The sequence below is a fragment of the Trichechus manatus genome, unplaced genomic scaffold (assembly GCF_000243295.1).
Source record: "Trichechus manatus latirostris isolate Lorelei unplaced genomic scaffold, TriManLat1.0 scaffold00035, whole genome shotgun sequence".
In the NCBI taxonomy this organism is placed as follows: Eukaryota; Metazoa; Chordata; class Mammalia; order Sirenia; family Trichechidae; genus Trichechus; species Trichechus manatus.
Genome location: NW_004443971.1, coordinates 13,673,185 through 13,682,796, shown reverse-complemented (window position 1 = coordinate 13,682,796; position 9,612 = coordinate 13,673,185). Strand labels below are relative to the sequence as shown.

Below are 9,612 nucleotides of genomic sequence, written 5' to 3'. Positions count from 1 at the left end.
GAAGACCTATTTGAGATCAGGGAACCATGTCTTAGACTTCTGTAAATGTCTGTTTCATTCTTCTAAATACTACTCACAGAGCTAGACACACAGAGACGCTACATAATACTTACAAGGGGCGAACGCCACTGCCTATTTAAGATTTGATCTCTCTGCTCATATCCCACTGGGCCATCTGGAAAGGAGTCAGCAACACACTAGATAACCCTTTTTATGAAACGTAGGCCAGTCATAGATCTTCCCAAGGCAATTCAGATTCTTGTTTATTGCAGTTTGCTAGTGTATCTGTGGCTCCTAAATATGTGAGTTAATATTTTGGTTTCTGTAGGAACAGAAAGAGAAAAGACTAACAACAAAGGAAGTCCCTGACTTTATGTGGAACCCACTTAGTAATAAAGTCTTACCTTACGTTACTAAGGTCGTGAGTACTTATCTCCTTGAAAAGTGAGGTCTGGGAAGCCTCGCTAACCCCTTCACAAAGGTTTTGATTCACAGCCTAGTCCAAATAAAATTACAATTAACTGCTACCCAAGTAGGTTTCTAGACTGTGACATTTGCCATATAAAAAAATCCATTAAGGAAGCTTAATGCCTGAAGAGGTGCAACGGTAGTCGGTAACAACATCTATTAAAGAGCCTTGACGGAGTAATGGGGAGAAACCTGGAAACTGAATTAGCGAAAAAGAATGAAACTCAGTCAACCAATGGGATTTAAGGCCTACTCTGTCATTTAAGGTTGACGTCATACACCAATAATAACAACAACAGGGACTTTTTAAATTTATGACTTACATGCAGAATTTTCTACCAGTGTTTTTGGGGACGTGTTCAGGCTTCTTATATGTTCACTGAACTTGTTTTTTTTAATTATGTGAATGTATTTCTTGGGCTGCTATGGTTTCAGGTGGCCGTGCATACCAGTGTGGACCTAAAATCCTACCATATGGGGAAAATAAAAATAAATGTTAAATATGAGAGATGTGACCCCCTATGCTAGAGCCACTAGTTTTTATAGCAACTCATTCTCCTATTGGTCATTTTCAACATGGATAGTATGCAGTGTGTGAAAGGCTAGATAGAGAATATACCTGAGTCTGCAAACGTATTTATGGATCGCAAGAGTTTATGAATTATCTTTAGACATAAAATGACTTGCCTCTGATATTTTAGGTAGGCCTTAGTATATTCATACATTTTCTTGTAGATTAGTTTTGTGACTTTCAGAAAATCTTCAGAAACTGGGAATATCTACAGAGAAAAGGTACAGACCTTCATAGAAAATACGAGTTTTAAAATTCTGATAATACTTAGGTAACATAATGGAGAAGTAGGTTCCAGCTAAGGTTTTAGGTACAACAAAAGATGAGTCTGTTTCTATCATGTAATGTACTTATTAATCTCTTTTTATGTCATTTAATTAACTTAGCGATTTTCTTTTAAAATATGAGTGAGTTTTACTAAAATATATGAGGTGATATTATATAATCTCATTTCTACATGTAATATTAAATTGATAGGGTAGTTCCAATCTGGCAAATGAGAGTTTTCAGAAATATTTATAATATAAACCCATGATAAGTGCTGTATTTCTTGACTTTCCTATTTAGCTGTTTCTGTTTCATATGTATTTAGTAATTGGTAAAGAAAAATCAAGAAATATAATATGATAAAGATATCTGTGATTAAATATTTGCTCTTTGAAGCTAATTTTTGCCAGAAGTATACTCTCTGACACATACGTACGTCTGCCCACATGGATGCCACTTTTCGCAGCAAAGGCAGTGCTTTTGGCTTTATTCTAATAATCACCCAACTGCAGCTGAGAGGCTGTGTACAATGCATATTTCTTACTTTGAGGATGTTATAAACTAGACCATTTTTTTTTTAAAGGAGTATCCTTGTGTTAGTCAGAATTTCGAAAATGGCTTCCCAAAGATGTCCCAGACTACTCCCTAGAACCCATAAACATAATGAGCTATCACTCTGATGGTTGTGTTCTGCTATATGGCACAGTTGACCTTACCACAGGGAAGTTTTCCAGGTGGGCCAGGTGATCTAATCATGTGAGTGCTTGTAAGTAGAAAGCTTTCTCAGCTGGTGCACAAGGGGAAGCCAGAGAAATTCCAAGTGTAAAGAGGATTCTGTGTGACTTTGCTGGTTTGAAGATGGAGGGGGCCGTGTGAGAAGGAATGTGGGCACCTCTACAAGCAGTGAGCAGCCACTAGCTGACAGCCAGCAAGAAAACAGGGACCCAAGGCCTACAGCCACAAGGAACTGGATTCTCCCAACAACCTGAATCAGCTTGGAAGCGAATTCTGCCCCAGATCTTCCAAATAAGAACCCAGCCAGCAGACACCTTGATTTTAGTCTAGTGACAGCCCAAGCAGAGAAATCAGCAGAGCTGTGCTGGACTTCTGACCTACAGAACTATGAGTTAATAAATAGGTGTTGTCTTAAGGCACTTTGGTAATTTGTTACAGCAGCAATAGAAAACTAATACAGGCCTCATCATCCCTGTCCTCTAATGCCACATCTGCATAAATCTTGAAGGTTTTTTTTTTTTTTCCTACTCTTGTATGTATTTCCAAGTTGTGCAGGATCCCCAGATATATTACTGGGACAATACAGGCTCAGAAAGATCCATTTCAAACAAAGCTAGAGACTGATAACCAAAACCAAACTCATTGCCGTCTAGTTGATTCTGACTCATAGTGACCCTGTAGGAAAGAGGAAAATGGCCCCATAGGGTTTCCAGGGAGCAGCTGGTGGGTTCGAACTGCTGACCTTTTGGTTAGTAGCCAAGCTCTTAGTCAGTACACCACCAGGGCTAGACTCTCCTTTAAAGTTTCCCAAGAACCCCATCTGTTTGAGTTATGAAGGGCACTCTTTTCTGGAGGTAGAAGGCTAGAAAACCTTTGTCTCTCTTAAGCATGTATATGGAACTATAAAGATTCTTAAACACAAAAAGTTCTAAAATTATATTATTTTGCAATTAACACAGATAATGATTAGGTTTTCAGTGACCTTCAAGATCTGAAGGATCCTTGCTGCAGCCGTACTCACATCATTGGCTTGGTTATCATCAGTCATTAATCTGAGAACCCTGAAGAGGATGGCTGGTTCTCTGTGGGCCATCCCAGAATAGCTCAGATTGTTTCCCTGGCTCCGCTAGTGCATGAGAACATTAACTATAAAATGTTCCTTCTGGTTAGTCCCTCTTCAAGGAAAATGTAAATAGGAGATTTTTTCCCATCACTGTGGGGTCAAGCTCTAACTCCAACGGAACATGAGTTGCCCCTGTTTTATCTTTGGCAGTAGCCATGTGACTTGGTCTCATTCCTTTCCCTTGGGCCCAGCTTTACAGAGCCACGGTTTTATTTTAAACTTGGACAAAGGAGTTTGGTTTTAATTATGTGCCTTCCTGAACTCCTGATAACTTTAAAGTTAAAAGGTTTCGTGGGGATTTTTCTAAGCTAGTCTCTGGTGTTTTGAGAGCCCTCCACATTTCACAAATCAAAACCAGCCTAGTTCCTGTCCCTTTCCACCACTGCCATCTGAATTAATGGTGATCGTCACTCTATTCTTTTATTAGAAACAGAGCTCAGGCAATGAGATTATTATGGAAGAATTTCAAGAGGTATGAAAAGAAGGAGCCTGCTTCTTGTTTTGGGGGCATTTTTAAAACTATTGTCCATCTAGCTAATCATTCTTCTTACCTCTACTCTCTGTCTTCATATTCGTTTCTGAGCAGCTTTTAGCCCCTTCTGCTCCAGTATCTCATTCACAATATCTACTGCCCCTGATAGGGCCATAAAAGCTGTGAAAGTAATTCCTTCTCTGAACAGTGTTTATCTAGTTCAGACTCACCAGAGAGTCTCCTCTTAATGGCTATCATTCATTTGTCTTCAATCGAAGGTAGAGCAACAATCTTAAAGACTAAAGATGCTCTGAAACTTCCTGATTAGAGCATATGACATAATACATTTGTATATTAACCTGCAAATTGGATGGAAGACTCATGCCTTTTCTAAAATATCTGATGTCATCATTTACAGATTAGCTATTCAGACCCTACCTAAAAGGTAGAGTGAGAATAACTATTTTATTTAAAAAAAAAAAAGAGAGAGCACGCATAGAGGAGAGAAAACCGAAGGATGAGGTTTTTTCTAGAACATGTTATTATTGTTAAGTTGCCATCAAGTTGTTTCTGACTTATGGTGACCCCATATGTGCTGAGTAGAACTGCTTCACAGGGTTTTCAAGTCTGTGACCTTTCAGAAGCAGATCAGTCCTGTCTTCCGAGGTACCCCTGGGTGGGTTTGAACTGCCAACCTGGCCAGTAATCAAGTGTTTAGCTGTTTGCACCACTCAGTGACTACTGTCAGAACATAGGTAAGAGGAAACAGCATTCCTAGCCTCCAGAAAATCATAGATTTGACTGGCGTCCCTAAACCCTGTGTTCTAGGACTCCTTATCTCCTGTTCTCCAGGATAAGGTCTTAGAATCCATTCCTCTAGGAGAAACTTCGGTATTCATTTCCCCATCTTGGGTTCTGCTTGCCTCTTATAATGTCACTTTCTGGCTCACTGTTCCTCTGAGACCACTTAGGAGAACTCTCACTCTGTCTTATCTCTTGCTCTCCATATTTTCTCAGTAGTCCCCCTAAAGTGTAGGCAGTTAGCTTTTTAGAAAGACAAGCAGTGTCAGCACTGGCACTGTGACCTGAGCTTAGTCTGAGTGACAGCAGGATGAAAAAGAAAACCTGAAGTTAAATCTTTGTACCAATTCAGCCACCCTGCTCTTTTATTCAAGAAACCCACACTTTTCTCTCTAAATCTAACCAGTGTTTTTTCATCAAACCCCAGATTATCTAGGATATCAAGAAGTCAAACCAAACAATAGTTTCCAGGGGTATTCCACCATTGAAAATCAGGAAGTATGATCTAAACCTACGCCATTTTCTTTTATCAGAAGGGGAATTAAATACTAAATCTTGTATATTTTTTTAAGCTATCTTGCCTTCCAGCCTATAAGAACATTCTTCTTAGGCCAAAAAACTTGAGAAAACCATGTCTATTGCAGTGAGAAGACTGTCTTCTTGAGAAATTTCAATTTTCTTCTTTCTTTAAAATAATATTGTTTGCATTATATTAACTGTTACTTATTAATATCCAAATATTGGTAATCCCTAAGGTTTTATGAAGAGAGCTCTCTCCTAATTGGTTGGGTTGACCTTCCTAGGACATTGCTAAGACTAGCCCTTGAAGGCAATAAGAAAAAATCCAAGGATTCCAAATAGCTCCAGAAGTCAAATGAAAGCTGGAGGGAGAGCGGGGAGTGTTAGACGAAGTGAGGAAAGATCAAGAATTAACTTGGAAGCTCTCTTTTCCCTGATACCTGGATCTAGATGAATTGTGCCTAGATCACTCATCACCTACACGTTTTTATAAAAGTTCACCCCACCAAAAAAAAAAAAAGATAACAAGGAATCTTAACACACCTTTAAAAGATGATAAACAACAGATTGTGGTATTTGCTTTTAGTTCCTCCTGGCAGGCAGAAGTGGGAGTGTCATTCACCAGCATCTTAGCTGGCTATCTTTAGGAAACACCTCCTGCTGTAAGCCTGTAGGGGCAAGAACTGGTGTGGCAATGACAAGTTTGAACACCATTCACATCACCTCCCGCCACATGCTCTCATCTGTGGAAAAATCAGACCTCTTAAAAACCTTGTGGAATCTGCGTTTACATATCCAGGAACCCCAAGGGCTTTTTCTGACTGCTGCATGGTAATACTAACCTTTGTATTTTACGTCTCCCTCCTCAGTGGAGGCCATACGGTATACACAGCCATACTGTCCAGTCAAACATCTGAGCACTTTCTTAGGGCTGATGACAGGGCATAAATAGTTTCATTGTGCTTCCAGAACATTCTCAATGAAAAGGGTTAATTACACACCATTATTTTAGGACTAAATTAATAGAAATGATTAGCATACTTCTGTGCGTGTGTGTGTGTGTATAACAGCTAAGATTGATACCTGGTAAAATCCAATTTTCCCTGTTCTAGTGAAGACAAAAGCTTGTTTCTTTACTATAGAGGCAGCTGCCAGAGTCTACACAGCAGAATTTAAAGCAGAAAAAGTAACTTAAATCTTACCCAACAAATTAGGTATTTATAAAGAGGAAACTATGGGTGTGTGTGTGTGTGTTTTCAGTATGGCCACCACATTTCAGGAAAACAGCCAGCAAAAAGACGATTTAATTGTCAGGAAGTCCATCAGGCCTCAGTCTGTGCACACCAAGCAGAAATGTGTTTATATCTCAGTAGAAGGTAGAAAAGGCACAAAGTAGACCAGTTTGATTATAAATGGGTCATTTTTGTATACCTAAGAGAGAGTGTGGAAAGCCTATCTTTGGAGAGATTGTCAAGAATGGTTCTCCTATGTGGATGATATAGTTTGAAGTCTGTTCTGCCTAGAAGTAGTGAGAGAAACTCAATTATTATCTCCTTTGGTTGCATGTGAACTCAGTTCCTTGGATCAAAGGTCTTAAGTTAACCTGATGCTCTAACTGCCAGCAACAGTCTGCATAGTATCCTTATAAATAAAAAATGAAAGAGGGTAGAAGGGGGCTGGAGCAGGGGAGGGACATTTTAAGTGTGTACTTCCTCATAATTATCCCATTTAATCCTTACAATATGAGTAATTGGTGCCATCTAAGATATAACTGGAGCCCTGGTGGCGCGGTAGTTAAGAGCTCAGCTGCTAATCAAAAGGTCGGCAGTTCGAATCCACCAGCTACTCCTTGGAAACTCTATTGGGCAGTTCTACTGTGTCCTGTAGGGTCACTATGAGTTGGAATCAACTCAACAGCAGTGGGTTTGGTGTGTATGTGGTTTTATTCTTTGTGTAAGATACAACTATTGGTCTCTTCCTGTCCAAAGCAAATGAGAGTGAAGAAAACCAAAGACTCAAGGGAGCAATTAGTCCAAAGGACTAATGGACCATATGAACTACACCCTGCACAACCCCAAGACCAGAAGAACTAGATGATGCCTGCTACTACTACCAATTACTCTGACTGGTATCACAACAGAGGATCCCGGACAGAGTGAAGAAAAATGTCGAACAAAAAATCAAATTCACAGAAAAGACCATACTTACTGGTCTGACAGAGACTGGAGGAACCCCTGAGACTATTGCCCTAAGACCCCCTTCTGAGCTGGAACTGAAGCCATTACCAGAGACCACCTTTCAGCCAAACAATAGACAAGCCCATAAAATAAACAATAACACCCGAGAGGAACATGTTCCTTAGAACAATCAATTATATAAGATCAAAAGAAAAACATTTGCCCAAAAGCACAAATAGAAAGCAGGAAGGGGTAGAAAATGCAGACAAAAGGAAATGATCCCAGGGCGGAAATGGAAAGAGTGCTGACACATTGTGGGGAATGTGCCCAATGTCATGGAACACTTTATATACAAACTGTCGAATGGGAAACTAATTTTTGCTATGTAAGCTTTCACCTAAAGCATGATAAAAAATTAATTAAAAAAAGAAAAAGAGTAATTGGTAATTTGCCCAAGGTCACATGGCTAGAAGATGTCAGAGCAGAAATTAGCACTTAGGTTCAGCCAGGGTCATCACACTGCTTCCCAGAAACATTAAAAATTCAGTTCAGTGAGTGTTTATTGAGCACCTACCATGTTCTGTCACTGAGGATATAACTGGAAACAAGATAGGAATGAGTCTCAGATAAAGAAACTTTCGGGAAACCTCCCATAACAATGTTTTTGTAAAAAATGTATATATGTTCGTGCGTGTATATGTGTGTAAGTGGATGTATGTATTTCTCTAAAACCATCTTCTTAAAATTCCCTTCTTTTAGGAAGCCTTCTTAGTTGGAGCCCGCCAGTTACTACTATTATTGTCGTAGCAATTACTTGTGTGTTTTCCCTGTGATGTTTCTGACAAGCTTGTTAATGATGTGCACATTATTCTCCTGGCTTCCTCATGCTGCTTGTTCTTCCACCCCTATCGGACTCTACACACAGTGAACTCTTAAACACAACAGAGCCTTGGCATTTGCTTGTCTTTGACATGTCCCAGTTTTCCGTTTTCCCTGGTTGTGAATTTGAGTTCACCCAGGTGCTGTCAGGCTGGACCTTACCACAAAGCCAGTGAGGGAGCATAGCCAACAGCCCAGCGTCAGTTTTGCTTTTGTACTTTCATATATATTAAGTAATTCTTGAGAGCTGATTAAAATTCAGTTTCTTTTTTTTTTAAAAAAAGCCTTCAAGTAAAGAGAAAAAAACCTTAGTTGATGTTGTTAAAGTGGTCATTGAGAGTGTGGGATATGCATATGGCTCTTACCGGAGATAAATATAAATGGACAAATGGAGTAAACCCAGAATTGTCCTGAATTTCAGATTTGCAAGTTTTAGGATTCTCAAAGAACTCTAAGTGTATGAGCATGAAAGATACCCCGCGCACTTTTCTTACTGCCCCATCTCAAATGGGGCATGTCTTCACGGTAAAAAATTTTGTTTAGTGCAGTAGTGCTTAACCAGAGCTATACGTCAGAATCGCCTGGGAGACATTTTAAAAGCACGTATGGGAAGGCCCCACTATAGATCCATTGAAAGAGAATCACCAAGATTGAAGTTAGCATGTGTCCACTTTGCAAAAGCACACAAGAATCCTGCTTTGGTGAGTGGCGTCTGGGGTCTTAAAAGCTTCCAAGCGCCCATCTAAGATGCATCACTTGGTCCCAACCACCTGGAGTAAAGGAGAATGAAGAATACCAAAGACATACGGAAAGTATTAGCCCAAGAGACAGAAAGGGCCACATAAACCAGAGACTTCATCAGCCTGAGACCAGAAGAACTAGATGGTGCCCAGCTACCATCTATGACCACCCTGACAGGGAACACAACAGAGTCCCAGATGGAGCAGGAGAAAGTTGGGGTGCAGAACTCAAATTCTAGTAAGAAGACCAGACTTAATGATCTGAATGAGACTGGAGGAACCTTGGAAAGCATGGCCCCCGGATTCTCTATCAGCCCAGAACTAAAACAATTCCCAAGGCCAACTCTTCAAACAGGGATTGGACTGGACTGTGGGACATAAAGTGATACTTGTGAGCAGTGTGCCTCTTAGCTCAAGTAGATACAAGAGACTAAACGGGCAGCTTCTTTCCGGAGGTGAGACGGGAAGGCAGAGAGGGTTAGGAGCTGGTTGAATGGACATGGGAAATCAGGTGTGGAAAGGAGGAGTGTGCTGTCACAGTATGGGGAGAGCAATTAGGGTCACATAACAGTGTATAAATTTTTGTGTGGAGACTAACTTGAAATGTAAAACTTCATTTAAACTACAACAACAAATGAAAATAAATAAAGAAAGAAAAAGCACACAAGAGAATTCTGATTAATGTAACCCCTGATTTAAAGAGAGAAGGATTTCATGGGGAAAGGTCACCTTAAAGCATGGTCACCCTACTCGGTTCCTCTTTAGTCAGATATGCTGTCATGCCATACTTGCCCTGTGGTGTACTGGGCCTTCATGCTGTGTTGAATGAAGTACCAGTGGCTTCCAGGGACAGTTTAATG

At 40.1% G+C, this 9,612-nt stretch overlaps 1 protein-coding gene across 1 annotated transcript in view; it reads left to right on the top strand.

The window, feature by feature from the left end:
• The window catches only part of LOC101340291 (protein phosphatase 1 regulatory subunit 12B-like), a 94,898-nt gene that overhangs the window by 69,342 nt on the left and 15,944 nt on the right, over window positions 1-9,612 (top strand). The gene's annotated exons all lie outside the window — the stretch shown is intronic.